At 46.4% G+C, this 27814-nt stretch overlaps 1 protein-coding gene across 1 annotated transcript in view; it reads right to left on the minus strand.

Moving 5' to 3' along the window:
* POLR2A (RNA polymerase II subunit A) overlaps positions 1-27814 on the minus strand; it is a gene marked incomplete in the record, with an annotated part of 2048627 nt that overhangs the window by 1540832 nt on the left and 479981 nt on the right.

Here is a 27814-nt window from a genome sequence, read left to right on the forward strand (position 1 = left end):
TTAGAGTAGACCCAAGTGGTAATGCTTGGTAAAGGTGTGTACTGAACTCCAAGTTGCAGCCTCCAAAATTTCCTTGGTTGGTACTCCTCTGAGAAAGGCTGCTGAAGTGGCTGTTGCTCTGGCAGAATGTGGCCTAATGTTATTAGGGGCTGATTTTCCATGCCGTGTGTAGCAGTAACTAATACAGTGTCCTATCCATTTGGAAATAAGTCTGCTTTGAGATAGCCTTGCCCTGTGATCCTGTAGCATATGGTACAAACAGTTGCTCTGTTTTCCTGAAAGCTTTTTTTTTTGTCCAAGTAGAAGCGTAGCTGCCTGTGTATGTCCAAAGAGTGCAGAAGTTTCTCCCCTTTATTCTGGAGGTTTTTATAATAAGTTTGCAAATGGATGGTTTGGTTAAGGGCCACACCTGATACCACCTTTGGCATAAAGATAGGGTTTGTCCTTAAAGAAACCCTGTCCTGATGAAGTATTATAAAAGGTTCCACTGCCATTAAAGCCTGTAGCTCAGAGACTCTTCGTGCTGAAGTTACTGCCAGGAGCAGAGCGGTTTTCCATAAAAATTTTAGATTGGTTGTATTGGCTGGCTCAAAAGGTGGCAAGATCAGTTTTACCAAAACAAAGGTGAGGTCTCAAGTTGGTGTTGGTGCTCTCCAGGGCGGTCTTGTTTTTAGCCCCTCTGAGGTACTGCTTTAGCAAGGGATGAGACAAAGGAGGATCCGTGTTGTAATGTGCTGAAATGGCAGAGGCGTGGATCTTAATTGATGAGAAGGATAGGCCTTTGTCCAGAATCTCAGTTAAGTATTGTAAAATCTGAGGAATGTTTGGGACAAGAGGGTCAAGGCTTTGTGCCTGGTTCCAGGAACAGAATCTCTTCCATTTTTCTGAATAAGATTTCCTGGTGCTAGGCCTCCTGGCCTCCAAAATGACATCCATAAAAGCCTTAGAGAGAGGTGTTGCCTGTTTGACTAATGAATCTGCCATGCAGCCAGGTTTAGGGTTTTGAGCTAACCGCGCAGGATCGGATTGCTGTGTTGAGTCAGGTGGTGTGGAATTTGAGGCAAAATCCATGGTGGGCCTTGAGCTAAGTTCTTTAAGATTGGATACCAGTGCTGGCGTGGCCAGACTGAAGCAATCAGGATCATCTGTGATTTTTCTTGTCTGGCTTTTAGGAGTACCTTTGAAAGTAGAGGCAGTGGTGGGAAGGCATAAACTTTTAGGCTTTTCCAGCTGAACGAAAGAGCATCCACTTTCCATGCTTGTGTGGTAAGTCATTGTGCAGAATTTTTGTAGTTGGCAATTCAGTGGGGAGGCAAAAAGGTTTAAGTCTGGGCACCCCCATTTTTGCGTTACCATGCTGAAGATTTGTGGATTCAATTTCCATTCGTGAGGGTCCATGGTATTCCTGCTTAGATCGCCTGCCAGAGTATTTTTCTTTCCTGGCAGGAATTGTGCTTGCAGATGAACTTGATAAGTTAGAGCTGTGCTCCACAAGGTCATGGCTTGCCTGCATAGGGGATAAGAATGAGTGCCCCCTTGCTTGTTTATGTACCACATTACTGTGGTGCTGTCAGTCTTTAATAAATAATAGTCCTGGATGCAGAAGGTCTTTGAAAGTTAAGGCATTTTGAAAAGCCAACATCTCTGACTGATGTGAAGTTGCATTTGGTCTGTGGTCCACTTGCCCTGAATACATTTTCCTGCCATGTGTGCTCCCCAGGCGTAATCCGAAGCATCTGTTAGAGTTTGCCTGGCTGTGGGTAGAGTGAAAGGGTGACCCTTGTTGAGGGGACATGCCTGTGCCCACCATCGAAACTCCTGTTGTAGGCAGGGAATTATTGGTATTACTGCTTCTAAACTGAGTGTTGAGTACAAATACTTTTTAGGTACCATTGTAATTTCCTCATATGCAGTCTGGCATATGGAATTAGTAGTATGTAGGATGCCATGAATCCCAGGACCTGCGGAATTTTTCTTGCAGGGAGATGGGACTTTTTTGCCAGCAATTGAAAATCGTATCAGTTGTCCTGTTTATCTGGTGTGAGATAAGCCATCTGGGCCGTTGTATTTAAGCTGGCACCCAGGAATATTATCTGTTGTGAGGGCACTAGTTTTGACTTTTTTGTTTACTGTGTACCCTAGAGAAATTAGCAACCTTTTTACAAACGCCAGATGCTTTAGAAGAATGTCCTTTCTCTCTGCTTGAATGAGGCACTCATCCAGGTATGGATATATTTGAATTCCTTTTTGTCTGCAAAATGCAATTACTGGTGCCAGGCACTTTGTAAAGACTCTGGGTGCAGTAGATAAGCCAAAGGGCAGTGCAGATAACTGGTAGTGCATTGTACCAGCTTTGAATCTGAGGTATCTTCTGCAATCTTATGGGACATGCAGGTATGCCTCGGAGGTCCAAAGTAACAAGCCAAGCTTTCTTGCCCAGCATGGGAAGCTGCTGCTGTAGTGTCAACATTTTGAAATTCGGAACATCCAGGTAAGTATTTAGAGTTGAAAGGTCTAGTATGGGTCTCCAGGCTTTGTCCTTTCTGGGAACCAGGAAGAGTCTCGAGTAAAATCCTTGTCCCTGCTATGGTACTTGTTGAATAGCGCTCATGTCCATGAGGGCTGAAATTTGTTCTTGAGCCTCTGCCCATTGATTTTGTGGCAGGTCTGGCATTCCTTTTAGCCTTGGTAAACCTGTAACCTTGACAATATTCAGAACCCATTTGTCTTGGGTGATTGATTGCCAATTTTGAGAAAAAAGTGCTAGTTTCCCCCTAAGGGGGCTGCCAAAAGGGAAGTGCTTGGCATGCAAAGGGGGAAGTCATTTCCTGTAAGGTTGAGACTTGTTCTCACCTCCTCTTGGGGTTGAGGTACCCCACTGTCATTGTCCGTTAGAGCCTTGGGGTTGAGATCTGCCTCTTGGGTGTCTGTATCTGCCTCTCTGTGGCCTGTGACATTGGAAAGGACCAATTCTTTGTAGTCCAATTTCTGCTAAATCGAGGTGGCTGTACCTGTAAGAAATCTTTCACTGTTTGCACAGATTTAGCTTTATCCTCCATTTTCTTTAACACCTCTTCTGCCTTCACACCAACCAAGGTATCATGCTGTAAAGGAGCATCCAATAATTTTGCCTCAACATGATCAGGTAAACTCTGTTCTTTTAACCAAGCATGTCTACGAATCAAAGAACCTGTAACTGCGGGTCTACAAGAGACCTCTAAAGAATCAAAACCACATTGCAGAGTGTTTTCCCACCTGTTCAACTGCATGCAATAAATCCTGCATTTCTTTATAGTCAGGAGCTTCTGAGCTTGTAAGCATTTTCTGTTTTAACTGAGCCATTAAATATTGTTGGTACTTAAGCATATGAAACTGGCAATTTAAAGCCCTTACTGCTAAAGTTGCAAAAGTGTAAACTTTCTTCCCCCATCTATCCAATGCTCTAGAATCTGTCAGAGGGGACTGGATTTTTTTTTGCAATGGAAGCCTTAACCCCTTCTGGACCCTGGGAAATGGTTTCTGGGTCAGAAGGGTTTTTGTAATGAAACTTGAGAGTCAGGAACTCTAAATACCTATTTAACTTAGCTGGTGAAGAGGGCAAAGAATCAGGAGATAAGCTGGATTCAGAGAACACATCATTCACAATATCATCCACAATATCTAACACAGGCGGAATAGCAAGGGGCCTGTGCTGAGGCAATAAAAGGAAGTTCCAGAGCCTTTTCTTGGATTCTGAATAATCCTGACTTTCCCAATGGAAATGCTACCTCATGGTATGTAAAGTTTCCCCAAAAGGAGGAGAGGCTGAAGGGATAGATTCTTCAGCATCAGAGTCCTCATAGGAGGTAGAGAGTATCCCTGGTCTGAAGAGGAATCAGAGGAAATGGAAACCTGATCAGAGGAATCAGTCTGTATCCTACCTAGGCCTTTTCTCAGGAGGGGGATGGGAACCCCTGATTAGAGTAATGAGGTCTTCAGCCATTTTGAGTATCTGTGTCTTAAGCATGGAGGACTGTCCAGGAGAATGCTGTACTTGCTTCTTTGTCTTTAATGGTGTTTTTGTCTTGGCTGTTTTAATGGCAAGTTGTGAAGGTCTGAAAACACCTTCAGAAACCGATGCCTGCTCAGCGGCTCTGGACCCATGTGAGGGATTAGTTTCAGTAGGCCCAATACCTTGAGTTTCCAGAGGCCTAGTTGTCTCCACGTGGGAGTCTGAGGCGGCCTGTGGCTCTGAGGTAGCAGGTGTCAGGGGCTGCAAAGCGCCTCACTGAGAACTGGCCTAGAAGAGGCTTTGTCATCTGTTTTGGACCTCGGATGCTATCTTTATCCTTGTCTTTGCGTTTTATGAACTGCGGTCGTCGGTTGTTCCGATGGCATTGTATAATAGAACCTTCGGCCAAAGTAGTGCAACGCAAAATCAAAACGTCGTTTTATAGTGCGTTTGTTAAATCTAGCACAAAACCGACAGCTAGTGACGTCGTGATCAGGGCCTAGGCATGGAATACAGTAAGAGTGGAAGTCCTTATGAGGTATTTGCTTCCCACAAGAAATGCAATTAACTTTTTCTGACATCAGTCTGAGGCAAGAAAAAAGCTTCCCCAATGGGGTACTTAACTTTATTGAAGACTTCGGATCTGAAATTCGACTTTGAAAATCTCAGGAGTCGGCCGACCGGCACTTGCGAACTGCCTTTGTTTCGGGCACCGCGTGGCAAGAAAGACAGAAGAAAATGGCGTCTGATGCATCTTATATACCCCTGGCGCACTGACGTCAGGGAAGTGACAGCAACAGACGCCGGACCAAGACTTTGTTACTCTGGCCGACTGCGGGACCGCCTGACGGCAGGATAACCCAAGTGTAATGACTGCAGCAGTGTAACACGATGAACATCAATCTGCCTTTCATAAGCCCAAATAGGTTCATAGGTTCATACTAGGCTATCTGCCCGAGGGCATTTACAAGCCTAGCCCATCGTTTTGTGGCTTACGCCACCCCTTTAGTATGGGGAACTATACCCATTATTTTGCTGTGCCTCTGTCGAGCAGTGACACTGAGGTAATCCCTGGGGTATATCTGCGATCTCCCATCCATTGGTCAAGATTTCTCTTGAACAAGGCCAGCGAGGTGCTCTGCCTCACATGTACCGGGATTTTGTTCCACAGCATAGGGAGTCTTTGGGTGATGAATCTATCCCTCCAGCACGTCCTATTAATAGCCGTGTCAAGGTTTAAGTCTCCCGCCCTTGTGGCTCTGATGGATCTAGATTTTTTGAGGTGAAGCATATTCATCAAATCTGGGTTTGACATGGCCTTGTATGTTAGGCAAAGGTCACCTCTGAGCAAGCGGTGGCGACTGAATAGAGCTGGAGTTCTTTCAGTCGGGCAGCATAGGACAGATTTTTGAGACCCTTTATCCTTTTGGTGAGGAACTTTTGTGGCCTCTCCAGCTGCTGCAAGTGTCGGGTCAGATACATTCCGAATGGGGCATTGTACTCAATCATTGGTCTGATGAGTGATGAGTAAAGGGAGACTATGACCTCCCTTGATCTAGATGAGAATCCCTTCATGATAAGGTGGGCAATGTAGAAGGTATTCCTTACTACTTTAGCTACATGGGTGTCGAATGACAGACTACTATCAACCTGGGTCCCCAGGTCCCTGATAACTTTTTCTGTGCTCAGTGGATTGCCACCTATTTGGTAGCTAGGGGTAACCTTGTTTTCGAAGGGTATGACTATGCATTTTTGGCATTTAACTTTAGGTGGCTCTGGCACCAGTTATCCGTTTCTGTGAGACCCTTCTGAAGGATATCTGTGTCAGATGTGTTTTCTACTATGGCGCCCAGTTTGCAGTCATCTGCAAACTTTGTCAGCCATAACTCTCCTGTGTTTGCTTGTACTTGGAAAAGTAGATGCCAAACAAGAGTGGGCCCAGGACTGAGCCCTGTGGGACACCACTTGTGACAGGCTTTGAGTCTGACATGGCGCCAGCAACTCTGACCCTGTGGGTTCTGTCACTCAGACAGTTTGCAACCCATCTTGTGATGTATGGGTTGACATTTAAGCTGATGAGTTTTTCAATGATACCAGTGGGGTATTGTATCGAAGGCCTTAGCCAGATCGAGGTAGGCTGTATGGACTGCCTTTCCTCATCAATGGCTTTGGTGACTGTTTGAAAAAGTCAACCAAGTTTAAAGGCATGATCTGCCTTTGACAAAGCCAAACTGGGTTGGATCCAAAGTCTGCAAATTCCCTATGTCTTTATTTATGAGGTCCATTATGATCCTCTCCATGGCTTTGCAGATAAGGCTTGTCAAGCTAATGGGCGGTAATTTCCAGGGTCGGTGGAGGCACCGCCTTTGTGAAGTGGTACCACAGTTGCAGTGCGCCACTCCCTGGGTACGTATCCAGAGGTAAGACTTTGATTAAACAGCTGTCCTAGCTGTGGGTTTAATTCCTCATTGAGTTCATGGAGCACACAGCCGGGGACACCATCAGGTCCCATGGATGCTGTGTTTTTTGCTTTGGAGAGAGCAGTTCTCACTTGGGCGCTGGAGATGTTTGGGGGGCTGCAATCGTTTGGTATAGATATCTCTCCTTTTGGGGGGGAGGGGGGGGGGAGAAGTTTGCACTGAACCTGTCAGCCAGTATGGAGAATCTCTTTCACTTACTGGAATAAATCTTCCTAGTAGAAGGCTTGTGGTAAGACCGAATATGAACCACCTCCGGGGAAAAATCATGAAGCCTGACTACGGAACTGGAGCAGCCAAGCTGTCAACTAGAGGGTCTGAATGGAGGGATGGAATTTTCCTGACATAGGACTCTGCAGATCTGGCACTGGGTCCAGAATCCACAGATCGTCCATTAGATAAAGTTGGAGAAAAGGGAACCAAATCTAACGAGGCCAGTGTGGTGCAATTAGTATCATCTTGCTTCCCAAGGATTGCCCTCTCAATAACCTTAGTTATCAGGGGGACTGGCAGGAAAGCATAGAGAAGACCGGAGGGGGCCAGTCATGAACTAGTGTCCCTGGGTGCCTCCCCCTTCGGGGGGATAAGGGTGAAGTAGCTGCTGCATTTTGAATTGAGGGGGCTGGAAAATAGGTCGCAGCAAGGCTGACACCATCTGCAGAAAATCTGCTCCACTTGTTCATTCAGGGACCACTCGTGAGGCATCAGAATAGCTCTGCTCAGCCTGTCGGCAAACACGTTGGACTTCCCGGTATGTGCGTTGATGCTAGAAAGCGTTGGGAAGACACTGCCCACTGCCACACTCGAAGTGCCTCTCTGCAAAGGGGACACTACCTAGTTCCTCCCCATTTGTTCAGGTACCATACCAATGACATGTTGTCCGAGTGGACTGCAATTGTCCCATGAGGAAAAAAGCCCTGAAGTGCTTGCAACACTAACAGCACTGCTCTCATCTCCAAGACAATGATATGCAAATGGGTCTCGTGCTCTTGCCACGTGCCTCGGACTGTCCTGCAGAGATAATGCCCCCCTTGATCTGGGAGGCATCCATGGTCACAGTGGCAACTGAAGGAAGAATGAAGGGCTTGCCCGCGTTGAAATTGCTGGTCTGAAGCCACTAGCACAGATCCTGCTTGCACTTGTCTGTAATCAGAAGATAGGAGAGCGGGAGAGGATGTAGAGACCATTGGGCAAAAAGCAGCCACTGAAGAAGCCTCGTGTAGTCTTGCAAGAGGAAAGTACAATTGTGTACACTTACCACAAATGTAGATGTTAGAGTGTATTCACAGTTGCAGTCATTACATTTAAGGGTAATCTGCTGGCAGGTTGCCCAGTTGGCCTGATTAACAAAGTCTTGGGTCCTGCGTCAGTTGCTGTCCCCTTCTTCCATGACGTCAGGGGTATATAAAACATGCAGCAGACGCCATTACATCAGTTTTACTTGCCCCAGATGTCAGGTGCCCCCCCAAATGGGGAGATAGATATAAATAAGCACTGTGGTAGCGGTCATTGTGCATCAGAGCTGGCTACTCTGTACGTAAAAATTAACTGCCTATCAGTAGTAGTGGACTGGAGTTCCACTGTAAAGATGGTACCATATATATATATATATATATATATATGGGCTGGAGGTAGGGTAACCAGGACTACAAAAGTGAATACACTAACATCTACATTTATGGTAAGTGTACACAACTGTACTATGTTCTTTGTGTTTCAATGTTGCAGTCATTACATTTGGGTAGAATCCCAAAGCTATGGTTGGGAGGATGGATTTATACAGCATTAGGAACAGCTATAATGCCCTGCAGGACAGCAGTGGCAAAGCCTGCTCTGGATTTAGAGAAAAGCAAATGGTAATGTTTGGTGAATGTATGAGCTGAGCTCCAGGTAGCAGCTTCTAGAATGTCTCCGGTAGGAACCCCTCTGAGAAATGCTGCAGAAGTAGATGCAGCCCTGGTGGAAGGAGATCTGATCCCCTTGGGGACAGGTTTACCATGGTGCATATAGCAGAAATGAATACAATGGCTTATCCAGTTGGAAATGGTCTGCTTTGAAATAGCCTTTCCCTCTGCAGCAAATGCCACCAGTAATTGTTCAGATTTTCTTAAAGATTTTGTCCTGTTTTTAGTAAAATATTAGTGGTCTGTGTACATCCAATGAATGCAGAATCCGCTCACCCTTGTTCTGTGGATCTGGGAAGAAAGTTGGCAGATGAATGGTCTGGTTAAGGGCCACACTAGATACCACTTTAGGCATAAAGGATGGATTGGTCCCGGGAGCCACCCTGTCCAGGTAAATATAAGGCTCCACTTCCATAATAGCCTGAAGTTCTGAAATACTTCTAGTTGAAGTGACTGCTAAAAGAAAAGCTGTTTTCCGAGAGAATATTAGGTCTGCAGTAGCAGCTGGCTCAAAAGGAGGTAGAGTGAGTTTTTCTAAAAAAAACAATTTAGGTCCAAATGCAGGAGTTGGTGCTCTCCTGGGAGGTCTTACATTTTTTGCCCCTCTGAGGTACTGCTTTATCAGAGGATGAGAAAAGAGGGGAGGCTCTGTGTTGTAATGAGCTGAAATGACAGAGGCATGGATTTTTATGGAAGAAAAAAAAATAGGCCCTTGTGAAGCATCTCAGTTAAGTATTGCAGAATCTGAGGAATATTGGGCATTGCTGTGCTTATTCCTTGACACTGGTTCTAGGCACAGAATCTTTTCCATTTGTCAGCATACGATTTTCTAGTACTAGGCCTTCTAGCCTCCAAAATGACATCCATCACAAGTTTGTGGAGAGATGCAACTGGTGAAATTAGTTGATTAGCCATGTTGCAAGATTCAGAGTTTGGAGCAGAGTGTGCAGTATTCGATAGTTCTGCTGAGACAGTAGGTAAGGTGTCTGAGGCAGGTACCACGGAGGAATGTGCGACATTGCGTAGGAGCGGGTACCAGTGTTGGCGAGGCCAGTCTGGAGCAATCAGAATAATTTTTGGTTTTTCCTGTCTTAGTAAGACCCTGGAGAGCAGAGGCAGAGGGGAAAGGCATAAACTGATTTCCAGCTGAAGGATAGAGCATCCACTTTCCAAGCTTTTTTGTGATGAATTCTTGTGCAGAATTTGTCCAACTGATGGACCTTTTTGCCTCACCCCAAAACTATGTCTGGGCTCCACCATTTAAGTGTCAACATGCTGAAGATTTGTGGACCCAGTTTCCATTCATATGGGTCCTTAAGATTTCTGCTTAGTCTGTTTGCCAGACTACTTTGCTTTCCTGGCAGGAATTGAGCTTGTAGATGTACTTGATAAGTCAAGGCAGTGTTCCATAATGCCATGGCTAGTCTGCAAAGGGGGTAGGAATGGGTACCCCCCTGCTTGTTTATGTACCACATGACTGTGGTGTTGTCCATCAGTAGTTGTCCTTAATGAAGATGGTCCTTGAAGGCTGTCAGAGCATTCTGTACAGCTAGCATCTCTGATTGATATGTAGATGCATTTGATTTGGGCTCCACTGGCCCTGAATGCCAGATGCGACCCCCAAGCATAATCTGATGCATCTGTAGTCAGGGTTTGGGTGGCTGGGGGTGGAATGAATGACTGTCCCTTGTTTTGGTGGCAGGCCTCTGCCCACCATAGGAACTCTAGCTGCAGGCAAGGAATGATGGGAATCTGTTTCCAGGCTGTGACAATGTTGACTCCATAAGTCTTTTAGGTGCCATTGAAGTTTCCTCATATGCAGTTTTGCATATGGAATTAGAAGAATGCAGGAGGCCATGAAACCCAAGGACTGCAGAATTTGTCTTGCAGATAGTTGCAGATAGCTGGGTTTTTGCGGCCACCTGTTTTGAAGTCAATTGAATTTGTTTTTTTGGCGTAAGGCAAGTCATCTTGGCAGTTGCATTCAAGCTTGCACCAAGGAATGTAATTAGAGAGGGTACCCAGTTGCGATTTCTTTTAGTTTATGGTGCACCCTAGACAAGTTAGCAGTCTTTACAAATGCCAGATGTTTTAGAAGAGTGTGCTTGTTTTCTGCCTGAATTAGACAATCGTCCAGGTATGGATACATTTGAATATTTCTTTGTCTGCAAAATGCAATTACTGGTGCCAGGCACTTTGTGAAGACCCTGGGTGCAGTAGATGAGCCGAAGGGCAGTGCAGAGAACTGGTAATGCAAATAGCCTGCTTTGAAGCGGAGGTATCTTCTGCAAGATTCCCTGATTGGGATATGCAGATAAGCCTCTTTGATGTCTAGAGTTACCAACCAGGCATCCTTGCCTAGCATAGGTAGTAACTGCTGGAGAGAGTCAGCATCCTGAATTTTGGAATGTCCAGAAATGCATTTAGAATGGTTAAGTCCAGAATTGGACGCCATGATTTGTCTTTTCTGGGTACCAGGAAAAGTCTTGAATAAAAACCTTGTCCGTTTTCCTTTTCTGGTACTGGTTGAATAGCCCCCATATTCATACAGGACATAACTTGTTTCTGGGCCTCTGCCCACTGATTTGGAGGCAGATCTGGCCATCCGTTTTGGATTGGCAACATGTGGAAATGAAATCTGTATCCCTGGGATACCATTTAAAACCCATTTGTCCTGGGTAATCAGTTGTCAGTTTCGTGCATGAAGTGCCAGTTTTCCCCCTAAAGGGACAGCCAAAAGATAAGTGCTTGGTGACTGCAGTGGAAAGTCACTGAGACTGTTTACCATAGGAAGGTGCCTTACTTCCAGATTTGAAGGTGGAGGCACCCCATTGCTTTGTTCTATAAGTTCCTTGTGACTGAAACCTGGAGCCTTTGGAATGTCTGGATTTGACCCGAGCGGCTCTAGTGGGTACGGGAAAGGACCAGTTCTTAGTTGGCCAGTGCCTACTAAACCTGGGTGGCTGCACTTGTAGGAAATATTTTTCAGTTTGCATAGATTTAGCTTCATCTTTCATCTTTTTCAAAACTTCTTCAGCCTTACCAGATAGTGTGTCCTGTTGTAAAGGAGCATCCAACAGTTTTGCTTTAACATTGTCAGGCAGATTTTGCTCCTTGAGTCAAGCATGCCTCATCACAGATCCAGTTACAGCAGCCCTGCAAGAGGCCTCCAAGGAATCAAAACCACACTGCAAAGTATGTTTTCCAACTTGTTCAGCTAAATGCAATAAATCTCGCAACTATTTTCCACAGTCAAAAATCAATATAATTTTCTATTTAAGTAAACCCATGACATGCTGCTGATATTTAAGCATATGAAATTGACAGCTTAAAACCGATTGCCAAGGTTGCAGACGTGTAAACTCTTACCCCATCTATCCAGCGCCCTGGCATTTTATCAGAAGGGGTAGGATTTTTAGCAGTAGAAGCCTTAACGCCCTTGGGACCCTGAAAAATGGTTTCAGGGTCAGCAATAGGGTTTTTAAAAAGGAATTCGTGGGAGTCAGGAACCCTATAATATCGGTCTGGCTTACTAGGAGCCAGAGGCAGGGAATCAGGAGTCATACTTGACTCTGAGGAAACAAACAATGTCTAGAACAAGAGGTATAGCCAAAGCCCTGTGCTGAGGAAGAAAGAAATCCCCAAGTCTTTTTAGATTCTGAGAAATCCTGACTCTTCCAGTGAGTGTGTTCCCTTAAGGTATGCAAAGTTTCTCCAAAAGAAAAATCCTCAGGAGGAGAAGCAGAAGGGATGGAATCTTCTGCATCTGAGTCCTCATAAGTGGGAATAAATAATTCCTGATCGGAAGAGGAATCAGAAGAAACAGAAACCTGATCTGAAGATTCATAGTCAGTGCCTTGCCTAAGCCTCCTAGCAGGAGGGGGATAGGTACCCCTGATCAAGGTAATTAAATCCTCAACCATTCTGATAATTTGTTTTTTTACGCATTGGGGCCTGTACACGTAGTCGAAGCGTAGTTTTTTTTTTTTTTTTTTTTTTTAGACATAGCAGTTTTTGGCCTTAGTTTTGAAGATGGCGTCGGTTTAATATAAAAATCTTTAGGCGGGAAAACACTCTCAGAAGCCGGTGCCTGCTCAGCGGCTCCGGAACCATCTAAGGTAGAGACATCCACGGGTTCAATACTTAGTATCTCGCAGCATACCGGACTCCGAATGGGTCTCTGTAGAGGCCTGCGAATCAAAATGAGAAGTTATGTACCTACCATATCATTCCATGTTAGTTTTCTTCTCGCCTTATTTCTTGCTGGATGGGTTCGGAGCCGACCTTCGGCTCAGACTCTGCCTATACTAAAGCTCGAGAGCTATTTATACCGGCTCAAGGCTACCCTATATCCCATAATGCTAGGCACCAACTACCCAGATCTCGTTTGATAGCTGAAAAACCATAGCAGTTTAGCTCTCCAACAAAAGGAGGAGAGGAACCTTGCTAGAAAGTCACCTAGACCTACAGCTACCAGAAGGGATAGCCTAGGGGTCAAGCTGAGGCAAGAAGATGATCCCCAAGGATCATTTAGGTCTGTCCAGATTAGGGGGATGGGGGTGGGACGCAAGAAGGCGGCGAGAAGACAACATGGAACGTTATGGTAGGTACATAACTTCTCAATGTTAAGTTGTCAATCTCGCCTTCATTCTTGCTGGATGGGACCGCATCCCTAGCACCTTCACCCTGGGTGGCTCATCGGAACAGACTCTTGAGAACGGTGGAACCAAAATTAGCCCGGCTTCTGGAGGCCATGTCTAATTTGTAATGAGAGATACAGGTATGAGGAGAGGCCCAAGTGGCTGCCAAGTGGAATCTATTGGTAATCTAGCCTGAAAAGCTATTGAGGTGGCTAATGCTCTGGTTGAGTGAGCCCTAGGCCTTGACGGTAGCTTTTGGCGTCTGAGCTGATAGATGAAAGTGATCACAGATGCCAGCCATCTAGAAAGGGTTACTTTGGAAACTGGAAGGCCTTTCTTACCTGCTGCATAAGAAAGGAAGAGCTGCTCAGATTTCCTAGTTTGCTTGGTTCTATCCAAATAGTAACGGAGTTGACGAACGTCCAGAAAGTGCAGTTTTTGTTCCGCTCTGTTGGAGTAGTTGGGAAAGAAAACTGGAAGATCAATAGTCTGGTTTAGGTTCGCTTCAGAAGAAACCTTAGGTAAAAAGAATGGATTAGCCCTGAGGGACACTGTCTTTATGGAAAACTAGATAAGGTGGACGAATGCAAAGGGCCTGAAGTTCTGACACTCTTCTCGCAGATGTTATGGCGACCAGAAAGTTTTCCAAGATAGCAATTTCAGGGAGCAGGGAGCCGCAGGTTCAAAGGGGGGAAGAATCAAGGAGGTTAGAACCAAACTTAAGTCCCACTGCGGTGGGGGGTCTCTGATTGGGGGCTTAAGCAAAGATACCTTTGAGAAAGGTTTTACAAAGCTTATGGGACATGATACAAAGCTTATGGGACATGATACTGGAGTCCGAAAAGCCTGCATGAAAGTTCGAAATAGCCACTAACTGTACTCTGATGGTGGAGGAAGACTACCCTGAATGAAACAATTCGGCTAGGAAATCTAGGACTGATTGGATAGGGGCAGTAACAGGATCTATATTTCTAGCTCCTGCCCAGAAGGAAAAACGCTTCCACTTGCTGGCGTAAATCCTCCTGGTGGAGGACTTTAAGGAAGCTATAAGTATGTCACGCACAGAATGGGAAATAAGGGGAAGCCTGGCTAGGGCTGGAATTGGAGCAACCAAGCTGTGAGGTTGACAGATTGGAGGGAGTGGTGCAGCTGTCCCGACTGATGGGTCAAAAGATCTGGCACTGGGTCCAGATGCCAGGGCTGCCCCAAGAGGTAACGATGCAGGAACGGGAACCATATCTGACGAGGCCAGTAAGACGCAATGAGGATCATGGCGGCTCTCACGGCGGTAGCTTTCTGAATCAATTGAGTGATTAATGGAAAGGGGGTAAGTCCCCGGGGCCAATCGTGGACTAGAGCGTCTCTGGGAGGTGGCCGGGAAGAGGGAAGAGAGTGAAGAAGTCATGGCACTTGCTGTTTTGAGGTGTTGCAAAAAGGTCGCAGCAAGGTCAACCCCATTTCTGAAAAATGTTTTCCACTATTGGTTTGAGAGACCACTCGTGAGGCATGAGAATGGCTCTGCTCAACCTGTCCGCTATGATGTTGGACTTCCCGGGGATGTGCGTTGCCATCAGAAATAGCTGAGAGGAGATCACCCACTGCCAAAGTCTGAGAGCCTCTCGACACAAGGGATAGGACTTGGTTCCGCCCTGCTTGTTATGTACCACACTACGGACATATTGTCCGTCTGAACTGCAATAGTCCCGATGGGAATAGAGTCCTGAAGGGCTTGCAACGCAAAAGTACTGCTCATCTCCAAGACATTTATGTGCAGGTGACACTCGAAAGGCTGCCATGTGCTCTGGACTGTCCTGCCCTGTTTAGTCTGCTGAGATCCAAAATGGGTCTCCAGTCCCCTGTCTTTTGGTACCAAAAAGAACTTGGGAGTAGATTCCGGATCCTTGTTGGTCTGCTGGGAATGGCTGGATTGCTCTTTTTGCTAGCAGTTTTGATATTTCTAGTACTGCTTGTTCCCTTAGACTGGGTGGAATGTCTGGAAGGGGTCCTTTTGGCTGAGCTGGGGTGTGGATAAATGGAATTGTGTAACCCTCCGATATGATCGACTGTACCCATTTGTCTTGAGTGAGTGAAAGCCAGGCTTCTGGGTACAGTGATAACCTTCCCCCGATCGGGTCAAAGTATCCTTCACCTGAGGTCCAAACAAAGATGAACAGTCAAAGGGGGAGTTAGTGTAGGACACCTTAAAGGGGTCTGCAAAGTTACAAAGCCGCATCCAGGCGTGACGCCTTAAGGCCACGCCTGTGCCTGCAGCCCTACTCGCCCCTTCGGCCGCATAGGAAATAAGCCGCATGGAGGAGCTGACAATGGAATTCAGGGTTGCCAGCTGGGAATTTATTTTGTCTCGAGACCCCGCAGCTGTTGGATCCTGTAAGACCTCACCCACTTCTTTGAGCACATCTCTTTGAAGGCAGGTGAAGTGGCACAAATAATTTAGCGAACACATGACAAAGGTCGCTGAAGAGAACATCCGCTTGCCGTACCTATCCATAGTCCTAGACTCCTTGTTAGGAGGATGGACAGGTACTGAGGATCAGCCAGTTCCTTCTTAATGGCTGCAGCCACCACCATGGCATCAACCGGGACACCCTTGGCTAAAAACTGCTTGTCCGAAGGGGCTGTTATAAATTTGGAAGGCCTCCGTGGGGTAGGTTCCATCGTGTCAGGGGCAGTCCATGCCTTCAGCGCCACCACTTCCATGAGGGGGTCGAAAGGTGGAGACACCCAGGAGGTGGAAGGGCCTCGCCCTCAGAAGGGTTAAGGGTAGACCAGTTCCCCCTCTGCTTCAAGATTTCAAGGATGTCTCAAAAGGAGACATCCTCCGAGGGGGACCGTGGGGACCCTTCAGACTCATCCAAGTCTGTATCCGATGTGATGGACTCAGGGGAGTCCACATGCTTCCTCTTAGATTTCCTCTTCTGAGGGGGTTCCCCTGACGGATCAGGGGAAACCTTGGAAGAGGAGGATATTCCCAATGGGGAAACCTAAGGCGTTGGATCTCTATGGTCAGAAATGAGAGGGTGGGTAGAGACCGCAGCAGGCACTACAGAGGGAGGAGCTGAGGGAGCAGACCGTGGAGCAGGCACAGGGGCCAGCACGCTCCTCATGACTTCGAAGGCGCCCCTATCAGGCAGGGTAGAAGGCCCCGCTCCGAAGAGATAAGGACCCCTCCCGGCACCGAGAGGGACGGCTCCGAAGCCGATGTCGAACTTACCAGCGCCAAAGCTCCGAAAGGGAGAACGGGGCCGGACAAGGGTCCGATGCCACTCGCCCCCTCGGAGCAGACGAGGAAGTCCATGTGCCAGGATCCCTCCAAGGATGGGACCATGGAAGAGACCGGAGCTGACGGAGCTGAAATGTGAGGTATCTGCTCCGACGTGTCGACGGCCACGGCTCCAACAAGCTCCGGCTCCGAACTCAGAGGAAGAGTTGGAGGAGGAATCGAAGATGGGGTGGGGATAGCCACTGTCTGTTAAGGGCTATGAAGCATTTGGGCTAGTGCCCGAGACTTACTAACCACCCTCTGGAGGTAGTGGTCCGAGAGCCTGGAAGACCTGGAGGAATGGGTTCGATGACTCCGCTCCAAGAGTAAGGGAGACCTCGGAGCCGAGTGAACAGACTCCAAGGATGGAGATCTGGACCTTTTACAGCTGGCAGACGATGCAGACACCACTATCGGCGTCGACTGAGTCCCGGAATCATCGGATCCAGTTTGAGCCGATGTAGTAGCTTGAATCTGAGAAACATAGACTCCAGCTGGAGCCGATGATGAAGACAGTCTTGGAAACATCGGCTCCAGCCGGAGCCAATAAGACAGCAGTTCGAGAACATTTATTGGAAGAATAAATTTGTGAAACTACCAGCTTCTCTTATTGTGTTTCAATCGCCTTCAGTATTTTTCAGCAGTTCGAGAACCACCAGACGAAGGCTCTGAGCTCAGAGCCAACGGCTTAGATGGCTTCGAAGGCTTCCCCGACTAAGACTTGGTCGGGGAACCTTCAGGCTTTAACAAGCCCCTCAAAATCAACTTATTTCTGCGTTCCTGCAGGACTCTTGGGCTGAACGTATGACAGACCGAACAAGAGTCCTGCAGGTGCAGTGGGCCCAGGCAATAAACACAAGTGTGAGTGTCTGAGCGACATATTTCTGACAGCACGAGTCACACTTCTTGAAGCCCGAGACCCTGGTGTCTGACATCTTAAGAACAAAAAATTAAAACACACACACACCCTATTAACAGTCAAGTCAGTCACACAAAAAAAATAACTGACAAGGCAGAATAGGCCCAAAGGCCTAACCTTATAACTAAAGGAATTATAAAAGGTCTTAAAAGGGATTAAAAGGGACCAGAAGGGGGATTAGCTATTAAAGGGAAGGTAAAGGGATTGTCGCTAACTAAAACTAAGAAAAACCCAAACTAAAATACAGCAATTTTTTGAATGAAAACTTCTAACCTGAAGAGCCAGTAATAAACGCACCTCGCAGCTGTAAGCGGCGAACGAGATCTGGGTAGTTAACGCCTAGCATTATGGGATATAGGGTAGCCTCGAGCCAGTATAAATAGCTCTCGAGCTTTAGTATAGGCAGAGTTGTAGCCGAAGGTCGGCTCCGAACCCATCCAGCAAGAATGAAGGCGAGATTGACAACTTAACATGTAGCTGTTATCAGGGGCTGCGAAACCGCCTCACTGAGTACAGGCGAACCAGCGACCAGCTTAGAAGCGTTATCGGTTTTGGACCTCAACGGTCTGTCTTTCTTTGCGGTTTTTTTTTTTTTTTTTTTTAGGTATTCTGGTAGAAGGATTGCTAACAGACATTTCTGGACAGTTAAATCTCAATCTCAAGCCAAAATATTTAGAAGCAAAAATATACAGACATTTAATAGTGCATTGATTAAATTCATCACAAAACCAACAGCAAGGCACGTTGTGGTCAGGGCGTAGGCAAGGAATACAGTACAAATGAAAATCCTTGAGGTATTTGCTTCCAAGTAATACAATTAACTTTTACTGACATTGGTAAGGAGCAAGAAAAAGTTTCTCCAATGGGGTACTTGGCTTTTAGTTGAAGACTTCGGTTCTGAAACTCGAAAATGAAAATTTCAGGAGTCTGCCAACTGGCACTTGCGAACTGCTTCTGCTTCGGGCACCAAGCGGCAAGAAAGACTGATGTAATGGTGTCGGCTGCATGTTTTATACCCCTAGCAACCTGACGTCATGGAAGGGACAGCAACCAACGCAGGACCCAAGACTTTGTTAATCAGGCTGACTGAGGGCAACCTGCCAGCAGATTACTCTTAAATGTAATGACTGCAACAGTGAAACACGAAGAACATCTAGCATAATCGTGGCAGCCATGGTTGCCTTGACCTTCTTCAATGGTAGCAAAGCGTAGACCTGCTGCTGTAAAACCTGAATTCTCTCTTCTGGTAGGAAGGCCCTCATGAGCACAGTGTCTAATTCGGCACCGATAAAGATAACACATTGCGAGGGCAACAAGGCAGACTTTTCCCAATTCAAAGCAATTCCCAGACTTTTGCACAGCGTAATAGTGGCGTCCCTGGTCTGTAGCAATAGATGCCTGGTGGTGGCAGACAGGAGCCAGTAGTCCAGGTACGGAAACACTGATGTCTCAAGTGAGCCGTTACCACTGCCATGCATTTGGGTGAGCACCGTGGGGGCTGTGGCGAGACCAAAGGGCAGGGTGTGAAACTGAAAATGACTGGCTCCCAGCCGAAGTGCAAGTGACTTCTGGATGCCCTGTCCATCTTGATAGGGTAGTAAGCATCCTTGAAGGTCGATGGAGCACATCCAGACATCTTTCCCTAATAATGGGAGAATTGACTAACGTAACCATGCAGAATTTGGACTTCTCTACATGAAGGTTCAAACGGCTGAGATCCAAGATGGGTCTCGGGTCCCCTGTTCTTTTCGGCACCAAAAAGAATCTGGAGTAAGTCCCTAATCCTAGCTGGTCTGCGGGGACAGGCTGGATGGCTCCCTTTGACAGCAACTTTTGTACTTCAAGTTACGGAATCCTTGTGACTGGGTGGAATTGTCTGGGATTCTTTTGTTTGGAGGGGGATAAGAAATAAGAGGAATAAGATGACCTCTGGCAATTCTCTAATACCCACTCGTCTTGGCTAATGTCTCGCCAGGCTTCTGCGTATAAAGAAATGCGACCCCCGACTGGCTCCAGAGATGCAGTCAGGCTTCCCCCTCAGGAGCACTTGTAGCGAGAACCATGAAAGGAATCATGGTCCCCCTGGTTACGCGGGCCTCCTCTGCCTCTAGGGCAGCATCTACCCAAATTTCCACCCCTCCCCTGCCTCTGGAGGGGGAAATCACTGTGCATAGTGAAAAAACCTCTCTGACTTTGAACCACATTTTTCCACCCTTCTGACCCTTGGGGTAAGGTCTAGAAGGCATGGACTCCCACAGCAGACAGGGTTTTTCCTTCCTGCTTGCACCTAGTGAGAGACTGTCCTCCTCCTCACACCTAGTGAGAGAGTGTCCTTCACCTTGGTTCCAAATAAGGATGAACCATCAAAGGGGGAGTTGGTGAAAGTAGACTTGAAAGCCTCCACGAACTTGAACGGGTGCATCCAGGAGAGTCTCCCAAGAGACTCCAGAACCTGCAGCCCTGCTCGCTCTGTCGGCTGCATAAGAGGTCAGCCTCAGAGGAGTTGGTAATGGAATTTAGGATAGACATCTGAGCACTGACCTTTTGAAACACAGCATGAGAAAAGTTACCCTGTACAGAATCTCCCAGCTCTTTTAGAAGATCTCTGGCGACATGTAAAATGCGACAAATAGTTCATAGACTGCAGTATATAGGCACCTGAGGAAAACACACGCTTCCCATACCTGTCCATGACCCTAGACTCCTTGTTAGGGGGATGGATGGTAGATGAAGTTTCTGCAAGTTTCTTTTTGGTGGCTGCTGCCACTACTATGGCATCTACTGGAGTGCCTTTCATAAGAAAATCCTTGTACGGAGAAGCGGACAAACTTGTTGGGTCTCCTAGGGACTGGTTCCACAGTGTCTGGAGTTTCCCACACCTTCCGACAAACTAGAACCAGTAGCTCAAACAAGGGAGAAACCCAAGAGGCGAAGGGTTGAGACCTGAAGGCCTTCAGGAACACAGACTCCTCCTCAGAACGGGATTTGTAGGGCCAGTCGCCTCTCTGCCTCAAGATTTCCAAGATATCTGAGAGAGATACCTTCAGGAGACGATTTGGGGGACCCTTCTGACTCAGAGGATGAAGTCAGATGCGAGAGACTCATCTTGGGAGTCAACTTGCTTCCTCTTGCACACTCTTTCTAGGGGGCTCCTAAGGCAAAAACTCCTGGGAGACCTCAAAGTTGGGGACCACTCATGGAGGTATCTTGAGGCCTTGGGTCTCCGCTGTCCATGCACAGAGGGTGATCAGAGACGGATACCGGCGCTGGAGGGAGCAGAATGTCGGTGCCGTAAGAAGCAGCTAACCTGACCAGCACGCTCATGACCTTGAAAGCTGAACTCCCTGGCTCCGAAGGTCAACTGACCGTGGAAGATATGGTAGTAGCACTCTGAGCTGAAGAGATGAGATCTGAAGCCAATGTCGGACCCAAGCTCACCCAAGCAGAAGCACCGAAAGGAAGGCTAGGAGCCGAAGATCGATCAGAGACCTCCCTCTCTGGTCCAACTGGTGAACCAAGAATCCTGGACCCCATGGACAGCACCGATTGGGTCGGAGCAGAGAGGCCAGAGGGGGCTACTGGAACAGATCTCACGGCAGACGCAACTGACCGCTCTGGCTCTGAAAGCAGAGAAAGGCTCGGAGAAGAAACAGCCAAAGAGGGGAGGATGGGCGCCGGGGCAGACTGGGCCGGAACCGAAAACAATTTAGCCAGCACTGATGACTGGAGCAGTTTCTGTACCACTATCGACAGTCAGAGAGGGTTCCTAGAGGACGTCAGAGGATAAGGTTGGAGATCTGGATTCTCCCTACATAGGGAGACCTACGAGACGGAGAAACCGGTCGAGGAACTGGAGACCAGCTCCGAACTAGAAATCTGTCACCATCTCCAAGATACTGGGAGCCAATGTCGACATAGTCAGTCAGTGTACTGCCTTCTGTCAGCTCCAAAGCCAATGGAGTCGAAGAAGTAACAGTAGTTTTAGCAATCTTCTCTGGCGGTTCAGAGGAAACTGACAAGCTGGAGAGTGCTTTTTTTTGGTAGATTTTTTTCTCTGATTTCTTGTCCTGTTTGGAAGGAGAGGATATGGAAATAGAAGACCTCCCCAAGTCTTCTTCAAACAAAGGTTTCAGTAGTCCTTTTAAGATAAGCTTGTTCTTCCTCTCCTGCAGTACATTAGGACTGAAAGCAGGGCACAACAAGCAGGATTCTTGGAGATCAACAACACCCAAGCAGTACACGCGCACACCAAGTGCCCATCAGTTAATGACATCTTACTACATTCTACACACTTTTTAAAGCCCGAAGGCCTGTGTTCTTTGGGATCACAGGAACACCCTTGCACCAAAACCAAGCACAGAAGGGCACGGGAAACTAGAGCCTCTAATTGAAACGGCCTAGACCACGGACAACCACAAGGACTAGGTCCTCTAATTTAAACAGGCCTAGCCCAGGAAACAAGAGACTAACACCATAGAAACAACAAAACACCAACAAATAGGAAGAACTACAACTGGACAGTAGGGAGAAAGTACAGTTGTGTACACTTACCATAAATGTAGATGTTAGAGTGTATTCACTGTTGCAGTGATTACATTTGGGTAATCTGCTTGCAGGTTGCCCTCAGTCGGCCTGATTAACAAAGTCTTGGGTCCTGCATTGGTTGCCGTCCCTTCTTCCATGACATCAGGTTGTCAGGCGTATAAAACATGCAGCAGACACCATTACATCAGTTTTTCTTGCCCCAGATGTCAGGTGCCCCCTTAATGGGAAGCAATTAAACAAAAACACAAAGGTATACCTCCAACAAAAAATCAAATACACCAAAAAGGCTTTTAAGCATAGTACATGAAAGTAGAGGTATATTCAAAAGAAGTTAGGGGGCAGGAGGGAAGGTAACCAGGACTGCAACAGTGAATACTTTCGAACATCTACATTTATGATGTGTACACAACTGTACTATGTTAGTGTTTCACTGTTGCAGTCATTACATTTGGGTAAATTCCCAAAGCTATGGTTGGGAGGAGGAGTTTAGATAGCATTAAGGCCAGCTATAAGGCCCTGCAAGACTGCAGTGACAAAGCCAGCTCTGGATTTGGAGAAAATTGGCAAATGATGCCTGGTGAAAGTATGTACAGAACTCCAGGTAGCAGCTTCTAGGATGTCCCTGGAAGGAACGCCTCTGAGAAAGGCTGTAGAAGTAGATGCAGCCCTAGAGGAGTGAGGTCTGATCCCCTGGGGGGATAGGTTTTCCATGGTGCTTATAGCACAAATTAATGCAATGGCTTATCAATTTAGAAAGGGTTTGTTTTGAAATGGCCTTCCTCTCTGCCCCATGCAGCAAATGCTACCAGCAGTTCAGATTTTCTTTGAGGTTTAGTCCTGTCCAAGTAGAATCTAAGTTGTCTGTGCACATCCAAGGAATGCAGTATCCGTTCCCCTTTGTTCTGTGGATTAGGAAAGAAGGTTGGCAAAATAATGGACTGATTAAGAGCCACACTGGATACCACCTTGGGCATGAAGGATGGATTGGTTCTGAGTGATACCCTGTCCGCAATAAAGATGATGAAAGGCGCCAATGCCATAAGGGCCAGTCATTCAGATACCCTTCTAGCTGAAGCGATTGCTAAAAGGAAAGCTGTTTTCCAAGAAAGAAATTTTTTTTTTTCCAATAATAATTCTTTATTTTTCTTTTTTTTCTAAATGTTAATACAATACTACAACCTATTTACAATATATACATGAATGCTTCCAACAGTTACAGTCATTATACATAACTATACACTTCTAAATAGATATTACAGAAAAAGAATAAAAATCTAGTATCAATGTAAGGCTTATCTATAGACAACTCCATAGTAGTTTGTACTTCCTGGAGAAAAGTGGAATGGAACCTTAAGCTAAGAATGTTAAAGGTTTGCTCCCATATTTTTCCAAGAAAGAAATTTTAAGTCTGTAGTAGTAGCTGGCTCGAAAGGAGGTAGAGTGAGTTTCTCCAATACAAAGTTAAGGTCCAAGGCTGAGGTTGGAGCTCTCCTGGTTGGTCTCAAATTTTTGGCCACTCTGAAGAACTGCTTGAGCAGTGGATGAGAGAAGAGGGGAGGTTCTGCGTTATGAGCTGAAATGGCTGTGGCGTGGATTGTAATGGAGGAAAAAGACAGTCCCTTGTGAAGCATCCCAGTTAAGTATTGTAAAATCTGAGGTAAATTGGGTGCTGCTGTGCTCATCCCTTGAGATTGGTTCCAAGCACAGAATCTTTCCCATTTTTCAGCATAAGATTTTCAAGTACAAGGCCTCCTTGCCTCTAAGATGACATCCATCACAGGTTTGCTGAGGGATGGTAAGGGAGAGTTTAAGTAATTAGCCAGGCTGCAAGGTTCAGTGTTGGAAGCTGCGGGTGCAGAATCTGGTTCTCCTGCTGAGACAGCAGGGAAGGAGTCTGAGGCAGGTGCCATGGAGATAAAATGTGACATTGCACAGGAAGGGGTACCAGTGTTGGCACGGCCAGTCTGGAGCAATAAAATCATCCTTGGTTTGTCCTGTTTGACATTTAGAAGTACTTTGGAGAGCAGAGGCAGCGGGGGGGGGGGGGGGGGGGGGCGTTTAGACTGATAGGTTTTTCCAGCTGAAGGACAGAGCATCCACTTTCCAGGCTTGTTTGTGGGGAGTCCTTGTGCAAAATTTGTCCAATTGGTAGCTCTGGGGGGAGGCAAACAGGTCTATATTTGAGGTTCCCATTCGCTTGTCCACATGTTGAAAATCTTTGGTTCCAGTTTCCACTCGTGTGGGTCCATGAGGTTTCTGCTTAGTCCGTCTGCCAGTGTATTTAATTTTCCTGGCAGGAATTGAGCTTGTAGGTGCACTTGGAAACTCAAGGCAGTGTTCCACAATGCCATGGCTAGTCTGCAGAGGGGTAAGAATGTGTACCCCCCTGCTTGTTTATGCACCACATAGCAGTGGTGTTGTCAGTCTTTACCATTAATTGTCCTGGAAGAATGTGGTCCTTGAAGGCTGTCAGAGCATTCTGTACAGCTAACATTTCTTTTTGATTGATATGCAGGTGCATTTGACTTTGGTCCCATTTGCCCTGAATGTACTTCCCTGCCAGATGAGCCCCCATGCATAGTCTGATGTGTCTGTTAGGGTTTGGCAGCAGGGGGTGGTGTGAAAGTAATCCCTTGTTTTGGTGGCAGGCCTCTGCCCACCAAAGGAATTCTAGGCGTAGTCATTGCTTCTAGATACTGAGAATGATGACAGCATAGGCTTTTTAGATACCACTGTAGTTTCCTCATATGCAGTCTTGCATATGGAATTAGAAGAATGCAGGAGGCCATGAACCCCAAGGCTTGCAGTATTTGTCTTGCAGATAGCAGGGTTTTTGTGGCCACTTGTCTGAAGTAGGTTGTCAAATGAATTTGATTCTCTGGCGCGAGGTAAGCCATCTGGGAAGTTGTATTCAAGCTTGCTCACAGGAATATAATTTGTTGACAGGGTACCAGGTGTAGTTTCTTTTAGTTTATGTTGTACCCCAGACAAGTTAGAACACTTTGTACAAAGGCCAGATGATTCAAAAGTATGCCCTGGCTTTCTTCCTGAAAAAGCAGATCGTCCAGGTATGGGTATATTTGAATATTTATTTGCCTGCAAAATGCAATAACTGGAGCTAGGCACTTTGTGAATACCCTGGGCACAGTAGATAAGCCAAAGGGCAGTGCAGAGAACTGATAGTGCGTGTAGCCTGCATTGAAACGTAGGTATCTTCTGCAAGATTCCCTGATTGGGGTATGCAGATATGCTTCTTTTAAATCTAGTGTTGCCAACCAGGCATCTTTGCCTAGCATAGGAAGTAATTGGCAGAGAGTCAGCATCTTGAATTTTGGAATTTCCAAAAAGGCGTTTAGAGAAGACAGGTCCAGGATAGGACGCCATGAATTGTCTTTTCTGGGTACCAGGAAAAAGTCTAGAGTAGAAAAGTACAGTTTTGTACCTACCATAAATGTAGATGTCCGAGAGGTATGCATCTGCAGTCCTAACATATGGGTTGTCCTGCCTCAGGCAGCCCTTCGGTCGGCCGGATTCCAAAGTCTGAGTCTGGCCTCGGCTGATGTCGCACTTCACCCGACATCATTGCTGCTGTGAATTGGGTATAAAGGCATCAGCCGACGCCATTTTCCTCCGTGTTTCTTGCCCCAGATGCCAGGTGCCCTCTAGGAAAGCTAAATTTGGATAAATGCAAATGATTCCAAACAGTAGAGAGCAAACAATATAAGCATGTATATACATATATACAAGCAAATACACCATAATAGATTCCCCGAGCTAGCTACAAGATGGGCAAATACCCTAGGAGTACCACAGAGGGGAAGGAGGGTGGGTAATCCTGACTGCAGATGCATACCTCTCTGACATATACATTTATGGCAGGTACAAAACTGTACTATGTCCTTAAAGGATGCATCTGCAGTCCTAACATATGGGTAGAATACCATAGCCAAACTGGGGGTGGAGGTACCAAGATGATTATGGTGTAGTTAAGATCCCTTGCAAAACAGCAGTTGCAAAACCTGCTCGGGATCTAGAGTATAAAGGTAGATTATAATGCTTGGCAAATGTATGCACGGAGCTCCAAGTAGCAGCTTCTAAAATGTCTTTGGTAGCCACTCCTCGTAGGAAAGCTGTAGTAGTGGCTGTAGCTCTTGTGGAGTGAGGTCTGATGTTTTCTGGAGTTGTCTTTCCATGAAAAGAGTAACAAAATCTAATGCAATTTCCTATCCATTTTGAGATTGTCTGTTTTGAAATTGCTTTTCCTTCCATTCCTGTTGCATATGCTACCAGAAGCTGATCAGTTTTTCTGTTGGTCTTGGTTCTGTCCAGATAGTAGCGCAATTGCCTGTGCACATCCAATGTATGTAGTAGTCTTTCCCCCCTGTTCTGTGGGTTGGGGAAGAATGTTGGTAGGTGTATTGCTTGGTTCAATGATACCCTGGAGACTACTTTTGGCATAAAAGTAGGATTAGTTCTCAAGGACACTACCCTGATGGAAGATAAGGAAGGGCTGTACTGCCATTAATGCCTGTAATTCAGAAACCCTTCTTGCTGAAGTGATTGCAAGCAGGAAAGCAGTTTTCCAAGATAAGAACTGTAATTCTGCTGTTGCTGCTGGTTCGAAAGGGGGAAGTGTTAACTTTTCCAGCACAAAGTTAAGGTCCCATGTAGGCAAAGGTGGCTTCCTTGGAGGCTTTACATTTTTAATTCCTCTCAAACTGCCTGAGTAGAGGATGAGAGAAGACTGGAGGATCCATGTTGTATTCTGCTGAAATTGCTGATGCATGAATCTTAATGGAGGAGTAAGACAGGCCATTGTGGAAAAGTTCTGCTAAGTATTCCAGGATGTTAGCTATGTTCGCTAAGGATACATTTTCTCCTTTTGCTGCACTCCAAATGAGGTATCTTTTCCATTTGGCTGAATAAGTCTTCCTTGTGGAGGGTCTGCGAGCCTCCAGGATAATGTCTTTAACCCTCTGAGATAAGTCTGGTTTATTTTGCTTTATGTAATATTCCAAGCAGCTAGCTGTAGTGTTTTCAAGTTTGGATGTAGGATCTTGTAGTTCTGTGTTAGCAGTAAAGGAACTAGAGGTAGAGGCCATGCGTGTGTCCGAGACATACTCCTCAGTAGCGGGTACCAATGCTGCCTCACCAGCCTGGAGCTATCAGGATGATCCTTGGGTGATGATCTTTGATCTTCAGTAGCACTTTGTGCATCAAAGGAAGAGGTGGGAATGCATATGCTGTCAGGTTTTCCCAACTGAAGGACAGGGAGTCCACCTTCCAAGCAAGTGGGTGGTATGTCCTTGTGCAGAATTTCCTCAATTGGTGGTTGTGTGGGGATGCGAACAGGTCTATTTCTGGTAGTCCCCATTTCTTTGTAATGGTTTAAGATGTCTGGATGCAGCATCCGTGGTAGTTCTGCTTAAGGTGTCTGCTAGTGTATTTTCTTTTCCTGGCACAAATTTGGCCTGTAGTTGAATGTTGTGTTTCAGGGCCACATTCCACAGGTCCATTGCCATCCGGCATAGAGGATATGAATGTCTGAAGTGCCTGTTTCACTGCCAGCATCTCTTTTTGATTTATATGTAGGTTCAGCTGGTCTTGTGTCCATAGGCCTTGTATACACTTGTCCACCATGTGTGCCCCCCAGCCTAGGTCTGAGGCGTCCGTGGTGATAGTCTGGCTTGAGTGAGGTTTGTGGAAGGGCAGACCTCTGTTCAACTGACAGGCCTGAGCCCACCACAGGAATTCTTGTTTCAGGCATGGAATTATTAGAATCTGGGCTTCTAGACTGTGCTTGTGTTGAGACCATACATTCCTTAGGTACCATTGCAACTTCCTCATATGTAGCCTGGCATGTGGAATCAATATTATGCAGGATGCCATGTAACCCAGGGCTTGCAGGACTTTCCTTGCTGTAAGCTGGTTCTGTGTTGTTAATGCCATGAAATAGAGTGGCAGTTGCTTTTGCTTTTCTGCTGTGAGAAATGCCATTTGATTTGATGTGTCCAGTTCTGCACCCAAGAATGTTATCCTTTGGGATGGTACCAGCCTT

This window comes from Protopterus annectens, chromosome 7.part0 (assembly GCF_019279795.1).
Source record: "Protopterus annectens isolate FY-2018-M chromosome 7.part0, PAN1.0, whole genome shotgun sequence".
NCBI classification, from domain to species: domain Eukaryota; kingdom Metazoa; phylum Chordata; order Ceratodontiformes; family Protopteridae; genus Protopterus; species Protopterus annectens.